General features: G+C 42.3%; 1 protein-coding gene across 1 annotated transcript in view; it reads right to left on the reverse strand.

The window, feature by feature from the left end:
• LOC117656364 (solute carrier family 22 member 4) overlaps nucleotides 1–18,806 on the reverse strand; it is a 65,249-nt gene that overhangs the window by 37,344 nt on the left and 9,099 nt on the right. The gene's annotated exons all lie outside the window — the stretch shown is intronic.

The following is an 18,806-nucleotide window of genomic DNA, read 5'->3' on the forward strand; positions in this document are numbered from 1 at the left end:
AATCAAATCCATCCTGATTGTGGTCATAAGTCAAAGACTACTTATATCAGAGGAACAATCCTTGGTGTCTCCATATTTTGCAAATAGTTTCCAAAGCTTCACAAGTTCCAGATTTGTGAATTCTGTAAGTATTGCATGTAATAGTGATGGTGAACCTTTTTGGCACTCAGTGCCGAAAAGGGAGTGTGCACTCGCGCTCGTCTGGGCCTCAACCCAGAAGAGGAGCTGCCAGGGCGCGTGTGCCCCCCCAAAAACGAACTTCCAGTTTCCGGCGAATGCATGTGCACCGGCCAGCTAGTCTTCCGGGTTTCTGGCACGCATGCATGCATGATGATCATCTGGCCGGTATGCATGGTCACCTAGGAAAATGGAAGACCAGCTTTTCCAGTTTCTGGCACTGCTGCACGCACAAAAGCCAGTTAATTGTCATGCGCACATGCGCGCCAGAATCTTGGAAGAGGAACGGGCGACGCTGCGTGTGACAGGCGACATGGCTCTGTGTGCCACTTCGGGCATGCGTGCCATTATCTAAGAACTCACTTCTAAAAAAGAAGCCACATAATGCTCTATCAAAGCTGATGATTGTTAAGTATCTTGAAACACGATGTATATGAAAAAAAAAAGAAACCCTGACCAGAGCAAGTAAATCTTCAATAAAAGGAACTTATTCTGCCAGGTGATATTCTGTAATGAGAAGATAGATGAAAATCCATGAAACTGTAACAAAAATATATGAGCAAAATAATATAAAAAACAAACAAAACAAAAACAAAATAACAGTAGTGGAATCAGTGCAATATAGGCTGTCCTCATAGATGATAAATAAAGGGTTGATGGTAAAGTTGATTTTTTATCACTCTCATATCTGCGAAAAGTCACTGTGCTAAAGGACTACCTTTATTGAGTTAGAAAAGAACTTGGATTTACTTCAAGTGCATAAGATTTTTTTATATAGAAGGCATTTAAAAAATGTTGGATGCTTTGCCATCCAGCTTCATCCAGCCCACCATCACCTAGCGTAACTTGTACTATGGTCAAACAGCTCTTACTAGTCCCCCTCTGTCCCCCTCTTGTTTAGTCAAATCTACTTTCTTACCATTTTCATCCATGGATTCTAATGTTAGGCTATCTGACGCAAGAAAAAGTGAAATCTGCAATATCTCTTACATGATGAGTCATCAGACAGTTATCTGGGAGGCTAATTTCTCAACAGACTCCAAAAATAAGATTACAAACAAGAGAAACACAAAAATATCTAGAAAGAAATGAGTGAGTGCAAAGGAAATGCAAAGCAGAAGAGCCAATGATAATTATAGGAGTCCTAATGCAAAGCCCAGAGGCATCCTGTATAAATCATCATGGCATGAAAATGAGAAAAACCCACACGTTACAGATAGTCCTTGCTTAACAACCCTCATTGGGACCTGAATTTGTGTCACTAAGTGAAATGGTTGTAAAGTGAAATATCACAACTGCATCGCTTAGTGACACTGGTTCCGATAGCTCTGGTTGCAATTGTTAGGCCAGGACTGCACTGTCATTAGGCAAGGACCTCTCCCTTCTCCTGCCCTGCCACACTTGCCTCTATTTCAACTCCTTCCACCTACTTATTTCCCACACATCTCTGCCCTTTTGGCTGTTCTGCCCACCAACACCCATGTTGCCTCCAGCTGACCATGTCTAATTAATATATACTTTGATCCTGTAGGAACAAGTGCTTCAGAACTTATGGAAATGAGAATATAGCATTTGTCTAGGGCACGGGTGTCAAACCTGCGGTGTCATATTGCCGTTATGTGATATTTCGTGACGGTTTTCCCATTCGCAGAGCTGGGGTGAGTATGGCGTGTGCGTGACGCATCCGGCCCACAGGCCAGCAGTTTGACACCCGTGGTCTAGACTTCTTTAAAACAGCCATATCTTTCCCAGTGTAATGATATATGAGAATGACCTTAACAGACAGAGAGAAGAAAAAGAGTCAAGATAATGGTCAGATAAAAGGCAACTTAGCCCACAGCAGGAATATGGGCAGGGCAAACAGTTCAGAAGGAACCCTCTCTAGTTTCTTGAATTGTAGAGTTGTAATGAAATGTATGGATGACCTTGGGGGAATGAAGGGAAAAGATGCTATAGAGGAAATAACCAGACATGAGAAGGAAGAATCTCCAGCAGTTTAACAACCAGTAAAAGAGACTTAGGAACGGACCCACCCTTCCTAATTGATCAAGCGGTTAAAAGTGGCAGCAGGAAGTTTGTGCCCTCAGACTTGAAAGATTTTGTTAATGTTGGCTTGTGATAAAATATAATTAGTAAATCTAGCCATGTTTCCTGTCTGGTTTATTTGGGAGGACTGAAAAAGAAGGATGGGCTGGGGAGAAATGTAATTTAGACTTGCAAAATTCTGTTAACGTATCTTACATTAAGTAGAATTAGTTCATCAAATTCTTCCTGTCTGGTCTACTTCGCAAGGCTGACATTTGGATCACACAGCTTCTTGGCTTCTTGTAGGTTTTCTGGCTTAGTCATAAGCGTCTGCAGTGGGCTCAGAGTGAGATAAGGTGGAATTGGAGAGACAAATGACCAAGAGTGCAATGCAACTACATGACTTAACTACTTGCATCTGATACCAGGATCAATTATAAAGGACTTAGGTCATGATGCTATCATACAATCCTTGTTCAATGACTATTGGTTCAGTGACCATTTGAAGTTACAATGGCACTGAACAAATGGTATTTATGGCCGATTCTCAAAGTTAGAGCAACTTTGATCACATGATCAAAATTTGGGTGCTTGGCAACCTATCTGCATTTACAACTGAGTGTGCATGCTTCAATTTCCCCCTATCTGTCTTTTGGCTGCCCTATGCTCTGCTGCACTTGCTGTCCCTTTGCTGTCTTGTACCTCCCATTACTGAAGGGATGAACTGGCCTGGCCCTTCAGGAGCGCAGTTGGACCAGGAGTTGCTGCTGCCAAGGTAGGAGGGTGTACAAGATGCCCAGAGCTCTGTTGCCCCAACTGACCTCATAAGAAGATGCTTCAGGAAGGCCACCAGCAACTTCAAGAAGGCCAGGCACAGCCTTGGGAAGAAGGCTTTGGATGGCATGCCTTCTTGGAAAAAGGTGAAGGTCGTGGAAAAAGACAGTGAAGGTCAGTTGGGCGGCAGAAGCTTCAGAGCACATAGCTTCATGACCTCCTTGTTATAACAAAAATTCTGGTTCCAGAATTTTTAAACAAGGACTATCTGTACAATGAGCATAAGTGCAATCAACAAAAGATAATATGCATATGGGTTTCATAAAATAATATGCTGACACATTGCAGAAACCTATTTTATATACCTTTTCTTGAAAGATAGTGACTATTTTTTTAGCTCATTACATTTCCTAGTGATTTAATACTTAATACAATAACAGTGGTGACAATAATTCCAACTAAATCAAATTGTTTTCAAAACCCAGTGCTTTAAAAATTAGCATGTTTCAAAAAACATTTGCCTAAGATTTGCGTCAATAGCAGAGGAGTGCACTTGTTATTTTAAAAGGAACTGAGGGAATCTAAAGTATTAGATTTCTGTTAGTACAGTATCTAATTCAACTTTGTTTCTAAAGAGTCAATATGGCTAATGCAAATATAAATTCTTCCTTCTCTGACTGCTAACACTCCTTGAATAGAAAAAACATACTACACACTATTTTCCTGAACTTTCAAAGGCTTTTCATAAAGTTCCTCACTCAAGATTCTTGATTGCCCATAACAATCATGAAATAAGAGGAGAAAATCTCTTCCATATTGCTAATTCAAGAATAAAAAACATAAGGTAGGAATAAATATCAATAAAAATATAGGTTGCATAATGGAGAACAGAAACAGTGGTATCACTTAAGAGTCTACCGACCATGTATTTTCACTTGTTCATAAACAGTCTGAATTTGGATGAAAAATAGAGTAAATCAGGCAGTTATAGCAAAAAATCCAAAATTACTTCTATGTACATAGGAATTGAGCTGGTAGTAGTGAATTAAAGAAATTCTATTCAGTGCTTTGGTGTTTGGTATTTGGCTGTGAATAGTTCTGAACAAATGTATAGCTATTGTGAAAAGGCAACCTTAGTGATCATTAAGAAATAAATCAGGAAAAAAAAGTTGCCAACAAAAGAATTGTTCATAAAAATCTGTGTTCCTAGAGAAGTGGAAATGCTTTGGATAGTTTTGGTCAGCATACCTTAGTCACAGCACCTAGAATCATTCAATGAAACCATAAGGTGAGAGATCTAGGAGAGGAACTTTCTCCTCATATAGTATATACTTGAAATGCATCCATGAGAGCAAGACAAATCATAAGCATCACTTTCAAGTTAAGTATATACTCATCCCCGCTGGCTCCTGCAGCAATATCCTGTCTAGAAAACTGTTTTTAGTTTATGTTGCCTGTAGATTAATTGCAGTTTTTACTAACTACAGTTTTACTATAGACTTATTACCGGGATGATGATCAGTTTATCTGTGCCCAGATGAACACATTAGTTTTACAATAGATTAACTGGTGATTCTCTTTGTTGCGCTGCTTGGGAGGAAGGTAGAAGTCAGCAAAGAGGTAAATTGGCCAATAAACTGTGTTGTCATATAGAGCATGGCTGTTGCTGCAGAGACAATAAGCACCTCATTAGTAATTACTAAGAAACCTAGGTAAAAAGGTGCTACTACACTTATTTTCAATCTGTGATAATTCTGCTGGCATCTTCCTGGACTCATAAAGTTGGGCTAGGCCTCTGGAACGATTCGCATAACTATGTCCTGAATTGCTTCTGTCCTTAAAGCCTGCAAATCTAGAACTTGAATTTGTCAATGCTACTAGTTTTTAATATAGTTTGCTCTGATGAAGTACAATCTTCCACCAAAATAAAACAAAAACTGAACAAGACCAATTGAACAAAAGGTACAGTGATTTTAACTTCCAACTTGTTGGAACTAGGTATTATGGGAGACCGGCACCTGTCTGCTACTAAACTAGTGTTAATGACATGTCAAACCCAGGGATGCCATTGAAAACTTGTAGTAATTTCCAAAATATTTTTGTGGTAATAAGCCCCCATTTTGCATGCTTCTATGGGTGGTAAAAGGATTGAAGCTGCTGTATTGAAAAGTATATTAATTGCCCAAATATACCCATGGATAGCTAGTTTTCCTATACAGATGCAGGTAGCTGTACGTACCCACAGACAGACAGGATAATTCCATACAGTGAACATCTGTAAAGTCAGAGACAAACATTTTTTGGTAGCTAGAATGGCAGTTAACATATTTTAAAAAGAGGAGCAGAAGAGAAGGCTAGAAGGGGGGAAGAAGAGAGGAGTGGGGGAAGGGAAGGGGAAGTAGGAAAGAGAAGGAGAGGAAGAATGAAGGAAGTAGGAGAAAGAGGAAGGAAGAAGGGAGAAGAAGAAAGGTTGTGGTAAAGGTAAATGGTAAAAGAGGAGCCCCGAAAAAGTAAAAATTAAAAATGAAAGTTAAAAGATAAGATGAATGAAAAATGATGTAAATGACTGTACATGTAAATGTGTTTATGAGAAATAAAAATAAAAACTTTTTTTTGAAAAAAAAAGAACATATTTTAAAAAGGATGAGGATTGTAGCCAAGAGGGCAATTAAGCAGGTTGAGGAGCCAAATCATACACATAGGCAGTTGTGGCTTTGAGGTTTTTTTTATGATTTCGGGAGGCATTTAAGGGCACATTTTTTGCACTTTAATTATGGTGACACTAGTTTGGAACTTATGCTACAGTTTTTGGTGTGTTTGCTGCTAAAAATAGTTGAAAACTCTGCCAGTGATTTTCAGAAGTTAAGACTCAAAGGAATGCAAACAATAGGACTTGGGAAGATCTGGAGTCCTTGGACCTCAGATTTACCACTCTGAGTTAGGCTGAAAAGTTCAATAAAATTACCTTGTCACCTCCTGCTCTATCCAGAATCAGCCAGCTAGTCTTGGAAGTGATGGCTTACCCCATTCAGTTTAAGACACCAGCCCCGCCTCTCTTCATATAAATGAATTCTTAACATGTGAACCCAGCCCACTGCAAACCTTCAAATGATTATCTCATACAAACTGTAGAAGTTTTAATTTTTTACAGCGCACTTGTAAACTGTGAAGTATCAGAGTTTTTTGTTTATTAGTCATTAATTAACCAGAGGGTTTCTGTCATTATCATAGGGCAAAGTCTTTATAAATCTAAAATAAAGATACCGTACCTTTATTAATGTGGGAGCAGGGCTGGAATTGGTCAGATTTCCGTTTATAGAATTACAGAATTTTCTGACACCAGTAGCTCAGTCAGAGCAAAAGGAAATAACTCTTGTGGCACCCTAAAGACTAACTTAAGTTTTCACATTGTACATCATACACCTTACATTATGAAAAGGATGGAGTTATTTACAGCTGGGATAATATGAACTTAATGATGGAATACTATCCTTAAAAAATCAAATTATTTAGGGTACAATAATGGAATCCACATAAGCTAATATCCTACATATAAAATAGCCAGCGCAAAAGCATGAGAAGTTGAACATTGCTTGGTTTCTGTATTTTGGGTAACAGATAAAAGATTCCAATCTAGATTCCTGAAGTAATCCATGCAGTTTTAGTCCTGCACGTATACAGCTGTGGCATTTCTTAGAAAAAAAAACAAGGATTCAAGTTTGCAAATGGTAGATCGGATTTGTGCCATTTGTGTCTTCTTTCTTTCAGGAACGGGAGAGTAGCACGTATGTCTCATAATTCCCATTTCATCATTCATTCAAATTATTCAAGCTATGGAATTTATCTAGTTAGTGAAGGACTGGATGTGAACAAGAGATATTTTTAACAGCTCCCAATTACCCAGAGTAGTATCTTGGCTGGGGTTTCTTATATGCCCTTATGTATGCATTGTGAGGACTGGGAAATTGTAAAAAAAACCCCACAAAGTTTGTCTCAGCTGCCTGTGAGATTATTAGCCATGAAGACTGCACTGGCATGAGATAGAAGGGTACAAGAACTGGTGCATGGGTACTTACATTGTATGTGAGATAACCAGGATATGTTATCACTCTTCTGAATAAGCAGAAGTTTCTCCACTAGCACCATGTTCAATATAGTGCAATCTATTTCTAACAGTATTTCTACTTCAATCTACTTAGCACAGTATTTCTACTTTTGACTCAATCTATTTAGCACATTTCGCTTCTCTAACAAATGTTACTAATTAGCCCACTTCTTTGCCCAAGAATCTCACAAGCAGCAGTTGCATACTGCTGTTAATACTAAATAAGTTACTACATTCATATATTCAGATTAAATTACTGCATGCACAAAAAAGGTAAAATTTAGATGTAACTCTGAAAATTCCAATTAGCCAGTGAATTGTCAAAACCCTTTTTTATTTTATAATTTGATTTATTTCCTGCCTTTACTTTTTTACAACTCAAGGTGGCATCCATAGTGTTCCCTCCTCCTAACTTTCCCCACAACAACCACCTTATGAGGTAGGGTAGGCTGTGAGAGAGTGACTGGTCCATAACCATTCAACCAACTTCTGTGCCCAAGGGAGCAACATAATGCTAACATTTGGTGTCTAAGAAAGCAACAGTTGTGATGTAGGCAACATAAAACTCTTAATAGCAATTAGTTGTCAGGGCAGAAGAAAAAAAAAATTACCAAACATATTTACATAATAAACATTGCATTATGTACCATGAAAACATTCTTATTCTCTCTTTCTATACATACACATATTCAAGCACAACAGAAGGGATTACATAGGCAATCTATGTATATGTCACACTTTAAGGTGTGACATCCTTAAACTATTTATTAAGAATTCACAAAAGGGGTTCTAGGAACTTCTTCAGTTTCTGAGAAGCTCTCTATCTGGTGAGAATTTAGTTAGTCTAGGACATAGAAGGACATATTCCAAGAAGCAGCTAGTCTTCGAATTTTACAAGCATTTATTGACAAAGAAAACTAAGAAGCAAAAACAGGGACTTATCCCACAATAACAGTCTCTCCAGATGAATTTCCAAAACAATCTTCCAGGAAATCAGAGTCTAATTTCTAATGGGAGAAAAGAGATCTCCTGAGATTTGTACTAATATTTCCATCTGGATCAAGTTTAACAACTTGGATATATTCAAAGCTTACCAAATGAAAAATAAATAAAAATGCATATTTTTCCTAGACAACCCTCCCCCCAAATTCAAAGTATTTATTTATTTATTTATCTTATATTGCTGCCTATTCGCCCATGGCGACTCAAGGCGACTTACAGAATATAAAAAACCACATTGAAAAAACTAAAACTCATAAAAAAATCAAATAAATTAATGTAATAAAATCACCCCTGACCCCCACCTCCCGCCCCAGCGACAACCGATTACATGAGCCATTTAATGAGCTCCATCCTGCTCTGGGTTCCCCAGGCCCACTGGCAGAACCAGGTCTTCAATACCTTCCGAAAGAGAATTAGGGTGGGGGTTGTTCTAATCTCTGGGGGAATGATGTTCCAGAGAGGGAGCCACCATGGAGAATGGATGTTGGTCTTACCTGATACGTCCGTTTTCGCTCGGGAGGAAACGGCAGTCAGATTGGGAATGACTCCTCTATGCAGCATATGACCAAGTCTGCTAAATTTGCATGGCTCCGCCCTCCTGGCCCAGTGTTTCGGTGAGGGCGCTGATGCAGACTGCGTGTCTTCCTGAAACGAGAGAGAATTAGTAGCCACCCACCCCATCGACCCAGAGGGTCGGACCCAGAAGGGTGGGGCTGACTGCCGTTTCCTCCCGAGCGAGAACGGACGTATCAGGTAAGACCAACGTCCATTTTCCGCAAAGGAGGGAAACGGGAGTCAGATTGGGGACATACCAAAGCTAAATGTCCTCCAGGGAGGGAAATGTCCGGCCCAGAGCCGTCAAGAAGTATGCACCGCCTGTAACACACGGCGTCCGAATGCCGCATCCGCCGATGCGAACGAGTCGACCCGGTAGTGTCTGATGAAAGGAGTGAGGGTCGTCCAGATAGCCGCCCAGCAGACCTCCTCCAGAGGTGCCGGAGTGGCCCAGGCAGCCGATGTGGCCGTGCTCCTGGTTGAATGAGCCGTAATGTGGCGAGGCACCGGGAGATTCAGCTGTTGGTAAGCCGTTGCTATGGTGGCCCTTATCCAACGACCGAGGGTAGGGCCCGTGATCCGGGTGCCTATAGATTCCGTCTGGAAATAGACGAGGAGAGCCTCAGTTTTACGGAAGGGGCGAGTCCTGGAGATGTAAATCTTGAGTGCCCTGCGAACATCGAGAGTATGCCAGGAGTGTTCGAGCTCATGAGTGGGGCGTGGGCAGAAGTTCGGGAGAACTAGCTCCTGAGCTCGGTGGAATGGTGAATTGACTTTGGGAATAAAGGCCGGGTCCAGGTGAAGGATGACCCTGTTGGCGTGGAAGATACAAGTCCTGGTGGACTGAAAGAGCTGCCAGCTCTGAGATACGGCGAGCCGAGGTGATCGCCAAAAGGAACGATACTTTGAAGGACAGGAAATGCAAGGAGACTTGTCGGACAGGCTCGAACGGAGTCACTGTTAGGGCTCTCAGGACTTTGTTCAGGTTTCAGGTTGGGAACCGGTAGATGACCCGCGTAGAAAAGTGCGGAGGAACGGGTGCCTGGAGAGCGAGACAGTCGATCCGCAGGACAGGACCGTAGATAGAGCCGCCAGCTGGCGACGAAGAGTATTAGGGGCCAGCCCCGCGTCAAAACCATCGTGGAGAAAGGTAAATACATCCACCACCGAAGCGGAGAGTGGAACAACCTTAGATTTCTCGCACCAGGTCGAAAAAGCAACCCATGTAGTCTCGTAGATTTGTTTAGTAGAGTTACTGCGAGCTGCTTGCATGGTCGAAACGACGCGAGGAGGGAGACAGGCGGCCGCTAGGAGGCGCCGCTCAACCTCCAGGCGGTGAGCTGGAGGCTGGAGGGATCCGGATGTCGAAGGGCGCCCTGGGTGAGGATGAGTTTGGAGTCCGGAATGCACCAATGGGCTGCCACTGATAGAGACCTCAGGTCCGCGAACCACGGTTGCCTGGGCCAATGAGGCGCCAGTAGGATGAGTTCTGCCCCCTCCTCCAGCATCTTCTGAATGGTTTTGGAGATTAGCGGAAGAGGAGGGAAGTCCTCCTGAGAAAAATGGCCCGCCTGAACTAACAGAAAGGGATAATGGCACCAAAAAGAAATTCTCCTCACCGGTGCTCTGCCTCTGTCCACGAAACGTTGCCAATCAAGCCGTTGGAGCCAACAAAGGTCGTGGACGGCGTAGGGAGAAGATCGCTAGCCCTCCGGCTATCCGCGCGATCACAAAGCCGCCTCCAAAGCTGTCCAAAGGAGCGCTAACTACCGAAACAAGCAAGCGTAGGAGAAAAAGCCGCCAGCCATCCGGCTGTTACTGCGGCGCTTCCGTGCGACAAAAACGCCCGATCACTAGCTCGAAGGCTATTAGCGCGATCCCAGGGCTCCTCTCCTTGCTCCGTATATAGTGCAGGCTGCTAGGACAAGGCCGTCAAAACGCAGCAATGCCTCCACGATGGAAGGGGAGTGCGGATTAAAGGTTTAGCCAAGTTGTCAGCCAGCAAAAAAATAAATTAAAAGGCTGATTTTCTCTCAAAAACAAGGTAATGGTGGAGTAAAGGTATTCTCACAAGTAGTCAGCAACGGCTAAGGTGGGAAGACACGTCTGTCCAGCATAGACAGAGTCAAAACACTGGGCCAGGAGGGCGGAGCCATGCAAATTTAGCAGACTCGGTCATATGCTGCATAGAGGAGTCATTCCCAATCTGACTGCCGTTTCCCTCCTATGCGGAGAAGGCCCTTCTTCTGGGTCCCCTCAGGGATAGGACCCGCAGCATTCCCTGCCTCCCCGCTCTAATGGGTCAAGTAGATGTGACCGGCAGGAGACAGTCCCTCAGATAACCTGGTTCCAAGCGATGAAGGGCTTTAAAGGTGACAACCAGCACCTTGAATTGCATCCGGAAGCAAATCGGCAGCCAATGCAGCTGCCGCAGGTAATATTTGTGCACACTGGGGTCTGCACAAAACCGTGCAGGTGGCGGCATTTTGCACCAACTGGAGCTTCCGGATGCTCTTCAAGGGCAGCCCCACGTAGAGCGCGTTGCAATAGTCAAGATGGGAAGTGACTAAGGCATGAGTGACGGTGAGTAGGGATTGCCAGTCCAGGAAAGGGTGTAACTGGACCACAACTCGCAGTTGTGTGAAAGCCCTCCTGGCCGCGACCGTCACCTGCTCTTAGAGCAGTAGTCGTGAGTCCAGGAGAACCCCCAGATTACACACAGGGTCTGTTTGGGGTAGTGCCACCACATCCAAGACCAAAGATGGCAATTCTCCCTGAGCCAACAAACCCCAAACCCAGAGCCACTCAGTCTTGCCAGGGTTTAGTTTCAACCCGTTGCTCCCCATCCAACCCCTAACAGCCTCCAGGCACTGCGAGAGGGAGGACACGTCATCACTTAACTCACCACGGGCTGAGACATACAGCTGAGTATCATCAGCATATTGATGATACCTCAGTCCATGGTGATGAATGATTTCACCCAGCAGCTTCATATAAATGTTGAACAGGAGTGGAGAGAGTACCGAGCCCTGTGGCACCCCACATAGCAGTGGGTGAGGGCTGGATCTCTCCCCTCCTATCAGCACTGACTGAGAGCGGCCGCAGAGGAAGTGAATCAGGATAGCACCAGGCCTCCCACTCCCATCCCTGAAGCTGCTCCAGGAGAATACCATGGTCAATGGTATTGAAAGTCACCGAGAGGCCAAGTAGAGCAAGGATGGATGCACTACCCCCATCCCGTTCCCGCCAGAGATCATCTAAAAGTGCAACCATTCCGTTTCTGTCCCAAATCCAGGCCTGAATCCTGACTGGTAGGGGTCGAGATAATCCATTTCATCCAGAAACCTCTGGAGCTGCCACGCAACCACTTTCTCGACAACCTTTCCCAAAAAGGGAAGATTGGAGACAGGTCAGAAATTATCCAACTGGGTAGAGTCCAGTGATGGCTTCTTAAGAAGAGGGTGGACCACAGCTTCCTTAAAGTGCTGGGGCACTGCTCCCTCCAGTAGGGAAGCATTAATCACCGCCAGAGTCCACCCGCCTGTCATCTCCTGGGAAGCTTTCACAAGCCAGGAGGGACATGGATCTAATACACAGGTGTTTGCGTGCATACTCCCTAGGATCCTGTCCACTTCCTCGGGAGCAACAGAGTCAAACTGTTCCCAGATAACTGGACAATAACCTGCCTCAAGGGCTTCCATCGGACCAGCAACCACAGTGGCATCTAACTGGGAACGAAGTCGAACAATTTTGTCTTCCAGAAAATCCGCAAACTCCTCAGCTTGTCCCTTCAGGTTGACCTCAATCTCCTCCTTCCCCAGGAGGAGGAGGCTCACCTTAAAGAGAGTTGCTAGGCGATTATCTGCAGACGCAATTAGTGTGGAGAAGTATTCACACTTTGCTGCACAAATCGCCATGATGTAGGCCGTAGTAGCAGCTCTTACCAGTGTTCAATCGAGTTCATCCCCTGTTCCACCAGCGGTGCTCTAGACGTCTCCTCATGCATTGCATCCTTCTCAGTTCCTCTGTATACCACGGGGCACAGTGAGGTCTACAGGTGAGGAGAGGTTGCATGGGTGCAATCCTATCCAGAGCTTCACACCTTCCTATTCCAAACAGTGACTAAGAGCTCAGCTGGACTGCACAGTAGATCTGCAGTTATAACCCACAGCTCCTTCTGGAACCCATCCGAGTCCATTAGTCGATGGGGGCGGACCAATCTAATAGGTCCTGCCTCCCTGCGGAGGGGGAGGTACAGCTCTTGAGAAACTCATTGCCACCAGACTGTGATCCGACCATGACAAGGGGACCAAGGACAGGTCCACCAATTCCAGATCACATAGGCACTGCTCCGACAAGAACTAATTAAGTTTAAGATTCCAAATCTGCCTATATAATAATTCTACTAATATAATTTAATCACTATTTATATAATATAAATAAAATAATATTAGTATATAATAAAATATAATAAAGTAAAAATAATATAATTTACAGTATATAGTGATAGAGATCTCTGAGGGAAATAAACTCAATGCTTTTTATTATATGTATTAAGGTTTTAGGCAAATATTCAGCTGTGTTTGGGAAGAGTACTTCTAATTATGAGTTTGAATTGTCAAATGAAACTGACAAATACTAAAAAAGATATATTTGACAATCTCAACAGCCATGACGACTATTTAGCCAGTTACTGGCATATGTGACAAAGCCAAATGGTATTTTAAAATCTGAAGCTAAAGGGAAGAATGACAACCTCTATTCTACCCTCATCTCATTCAAAGCTGAGGAAAAGCCTTTCTTCTCCTTGATAGACAGCTCCAACTTCAGCAATGAACCAGAGAAGGCAGCAGCAAGATTTTTAAAATGTGGAAAGAAATGAGGGATATATCACTATGGGAGTAGAAGCTGGTTCCAGAATCTAGGCCAGCCCAGAATTAGAGGCCTCTGTGCATTGCATATTCTGCTGTCAATATCAGCTCCCAACTGAATATGATTTCTTGTATGCTTTTAAATCAGGTTGTCTATAGCAGGAGCCATCTCAAAAAACAAAGCCAGGTTGAATTTTATTGGGACTTGAATGGGAGACCACCAGGGCACCCCAACTTTTTCTTGACTGTACACCGCCTTGAGTCCTACGGGAGAAAGGCGGTATAGAAATATAATAAATAAATAAATAAATAAACTTGTAGGCTAGACTGGAAAGATGGAATAACATCCTGAAGAAGCCAGTGGCAAACCACTTCTGTATTGCTGCCAAGAAAACATAATTATGTCAATAAAATCACCAGGAATTTAATTCAGCTTTGGAAACACTGCAGCTCTCTCTGCTTTAGAAATGGAGTGCATTTTTTCTTCTTTTAGCTTGTAAAATTAAAGGTGAGAAGGGCCACTGAGTGTCTGTTTTCAAGTTGTTTTTATGTGTTTTAAAGGTGCTCATAGTAATGATTTACCTTGCCTGGGCCTCTTACTCTTATCTCACCCTTAAGATCCTCCAGTGATGGGCCTGCTCTTTCTTGGCTGCCAGATGGTTTCCTGAAATTTGGGAAGTTAAGTTACAGTCTCCGACCCCTCAAATGTTGCCATCTGCAACAATCCTACACAAACTTGCTAAAGTTCACTGAACTCAATAAAACATTTTTACAAGCTTGACCTGCAAATCTCTTATCAGGATGGAACATGTTACTTTGCCGAAATGCTAGTTTCAAAATACAGCATATTTGACCTACATATTGAAAACTAATGGGAATTAAAAGGACTGGGTACAGATGAAATCCAGAGTTAAGTAGACTTTTTACATTACACAGCATTACATTACACAGCATATACCGTATTTTTCGGAGTATAAAATGCACATAAGACACACCTTAGATTTTGGGGAGGAAAATAAGAAAAAAGCTGATTGGCAGGTGGATGGGCCTCCCGGAATACCCCCAATCAGCTGTTCCCAGAGTGAATTTTAGCAACAGGTTCCTTGGTTGTGAGCTTTGTGCCTTGCTTTTTTTCCTGCCTCTCAAACTTCTGAAACTCTGTTTCAGAAAAAAAACTTTTCCCCCCGCCTCTGAAAGCCTCTGAAACAGAGCTTCAGAAAAAAGCCTCTGAAGCTCTGTTTGGAGGCTTCTTTTCTGAAGCTTTTTTCAGCCTCTGAAACCTCTGTTTGAGAAGCTGGGTGGGGCTACATTAGGAGTATAAGACGCACCCAGATTTTCACCCTCTTTTTTGGGGGAAAAAGATGTGTCTTATACTCTGAAAAATATAGTATACTCAATGTTCTGGGAGCCAAAGAGGTAGGACAGGTAACCCTCAACCTATGACCATTCATTCAGTAACTGTTTAGAGCAGTGCTCCCCCCCCCAACTTTTGAGCACCAGGGACCAGTTTTGTGGAAAGAGGTTTTTCCATGGACTGGAGGGTGTGTGGTTTCACGTGATGCCTGCATCCTGTGGATAAGGCTTTGCTTGTTTCCGCGGCCCAGTTTCTGGCATGCCACAGACCAGTGCTGGATCTTTATCTCAATGCTGCTGCTGTCTAACTACAACCTATAATTAAAATACTTTACTTGAATAATAAAAAGGGGAGAAGCTGGAAAATAACTGAAATAAATTTGACCACATTCTTTTTTGCCTATTGGAAATTTCTTTATTTATAAAATTTTGCAAAAGATACTCTTGAAAATTAATTGGTAATCTAATACTGTTAAGATCATTATCCCAAGATTAGTGCTACTCTATATCTCCAAACATTAGACTGACCTACTGGTATTTTAAAGTCCACTGAAACTTTTAACTATTGATGGAATGACATACAGTCCTTTTTCTGTTCTGAAAATTGATACAGAAATGGTATATGGCAGGGGTGGGCAACTGTGGCCCTTTTACAACCTGTGGACTTCAACTCCCAAAATTCCTGAGACAGCCAAGCTTGGCTGTCTCAGGAATTTTGGGAGTTGAAGTCCACAGGTAAAGGGCCACAGTTGCCCACCCCTGGTATATAGGATTGATTGTGAATGTTGCTACAGTGAAGATCGGTCATCTTCCAGTGGATTTATCTTGCCACTTGCTCTTGAGGTAGGGAGATGTTCTAATCATGGTTCCAATGTGAAAAAGAAACTAATTTCCCACTTTTGGAAGGACTAGCACCAAAGAGACCTCAAAGCTCATGAATCTGTACAGGTTATGTACAGGAGGAATGAAACAAAATAATGTATTACAGTTATAGAAGTTAAAACAACCAACTACAATTTTAGAATATAATAAAATCTCATTATTTATATAAATAACCTATGTCCGTGATGGGGAACCTATGGCACGCGTGCCAGAGGTGGCACGCAGAACCCTCTCTGTGGGCATGCGCGCCATCACCAGCTGCTCTTCTGGTTTCCGGTGCGCCAGCCAGCTGGTCTTCGCATCGGAAAACAACCTGAAAATGGCCAAAAAACAGTCCATTTTGCGTGCACTGGCCACCTGGTCTTTGGGTTTCCAGTGCTCTGGCGCACATGAAGACCAGCTGGCTGATGCACGTGCTGGAAACCCGAAGACTAACTGGCTGACGCACACACATGCACAGTGTTCCTGTTTGGGCACTCGGTGCCGAAAAGGTTCGCCATCATTGACCTATGCTGTTGTTGGGTCTGAATCCAGTGAAATGTTATGACTCCCACACCATTCAAAGGGTGTTTATCCCAAATTGTATAGCTAAAAGAATGGTGTGGGGGTAGGAATGGATTTCCAGAGGAAAAATTGCAGACTACAGGAACCAGGAACAACCTCCAAGTGCTTCAAAGACCTTCTAAAAGGATGCAAATTACCAGCTGTCTGCAAGGAATATAAATCCTTCCATTCCCCACTATCCTGTCAGAGCTGAAGAAGCTTCTTCGATGAGAAATGAAATGTCTTCAAGGAAAACACAAGAAAGTTCAGTTGCCTCCCGAAAAAGCATGACCTTTGGGACAACCATGACCTGGATGACTGAGAATCTCTACAGATTCATACCTTCTAGTGTTTGCTAAGTGCATCTTAATTTTGTCCAATCTCATGGTTAAAGAAAAAGGGAAATGGAATAATCAGGCTCATTAGAAAACTTCTGACTCAGGAAATCCATCTGCTGAGATTGCTTGATCAACCCATGAGTGAATGAGAGTGAATCATAATTGATTATGACATTATTTAAGCAAACCCACTTCTTTTATTTCTGAGGGCTGTGCCTATTGTCCTAGCAAAAGTTGCATAAAGTCTCAAACTTTATGACTTTGATCTCTGTGAGTGCAGCCATCCCAAAAACTCAAAAATAAAAAGCAAGGCCGCTCAGGCTGGACTCCAAATTTTTGAATAAGACTGGTAGCTCCTCCCACCTACTCTAAACAATATTGTTTTGGGGGTGAATGGGGAGGAGGACATTTCCAATGTAAACTGTTTTTGTGTATCATTGGCTCAAAGAATTATCTTTGATATTTACCAGTGAATTCTACATACATACATACATACATACATACATACATACATACATACATACATAAGCATGTAGAGCAAATGTAAGCAGATATAAACTTGACAGTATTTTATAATACTATTTTTAACTTGTGCAGATCATTTCAGTAAAATATCCTTCTGGATTCATTTATTAATGGCATGGAGCAGCTGTTGGGAACCAAGAGGATGGGGATTGCAAGGGGTGAGGGATGAGGCAGGCCAGCTCAAAAGTGAGGACTGTAAGATAGAAATATTCTCCCTGACTGGATATCTCTCTCTTGCTAATATTCTCTTGGAATTGGCAATTTGAGGAATGCTGCCCCAATCCCAATATAACATGGATTCTTTAAGACCAATAATTTTGTCAGATCTGTCCTTCATGAATGTATCCAGTCTCCCTTTAATGACATCCGGTTTGTGGCTCTCATCATATTTTAATAGGTGAATTGAGCATTGTGATTTCACTGATTGGAAGAGACTAGCAGTTTCATTGGATGACTCCTTAATTTGATGTTTTGAGGTAGAATATCTCCCTGTTTCCACATTTATTTTTCTGCGCAAGACTCCCACAGCTTTTTAAACATTTCTTGTGAAGAAGATAAAAGATCTATTTAAATAAGTTATACTTGCTTCCTGAAATGGTACTTACCATCTGCTCAGTTTTATAATTCCTTATGCTCACCTTAAAATGCTTATGCCAAAGTTAGTGCTCTTTTTGTTCTCTTATTATAGCAAGTTCTGTTTACCAAAGAAAAGTTTGTTAAATTTTACAGCTTTCTTAGCAAAAAAATCATCTGGTCTTTAGATTATATTCCTACATTCTAAACATAGGCATCCATCCCTAACTATAAAAAGTCCCTACAGATTTTGCTGTGTCATTGCCAACTATAGGCGGTGGTGCTCATCTCCATTTTGAGGCCTTTGAGCCAGCGCTGTCCGAAGACGTTTCCACGATGTGGCCAGCATGACGATTCCTAACTATAATGACATCAAAATGACAAAATGTGTATTGGGGTGTCCAACATAAGATCTACCATTTTATGCATGCACTGTGATTCTGCTTGTTATGTATTACATACTGGTAGGTATGTTATTGCTGATAATTAATATTTTTTTCCTTTTGTCCTCCTTTTGCATAGAATTGTGCATGCATTATGGGGGGAAATGTCTTTCTTGATTTAACATTTCAGTATTTTTTATCAATCCCCTTCACATTTTGGAAATTTTCCTTTTGCGTATGTCTGTGCAATAATAGGTTCCATCAGCTACTTCCCACCCACACGTATGCTCAATTTAACAATAGTATGGTCACTGATTCCTATTGGTTTCACAATTTATGTCTTACACTAGGCCACAGTTACCATTTAAGATTACTGGTAATCCTTGGGTTATGATCTGTCAATCTCATGAGATAAACCAGATAAGAATCACAACCAGATACGCTAATTCCACATTATTGTAATACTACATTGACAGAAAGTACAATGCTACATTCTGAAAGTACAATCTCTCCCCCACATCTCCTTTACAGCCCAGTAAATTAGAGAGTGTAGCTCTAATTTACTGGGTAAACCTATTGCCCCGTATATTATCCAGCTGAAAGCTATTCTGTCCCTTGGCCCAGTCTCCCAAGTCTTTCTCATATATTTTCACATGACCATTCGTTTAATGACTGTCCGATGTTAAATAGCAACATGACT

Source organism: Pantherophis guttatus, chromosome 2 (assembly GCF_059756535.1).
Source record: "Pantherophis guttatus breed Tessera chromosome 2, ASM5975653v1, whole genome shotgun sequence".
Classification (NCBI taxonomy): Eukaryota; Metazoa; Chordata; class Lepidosauria; order Squamata; family Colubridae; genus Pantherophis; species Pantherophis guttatus.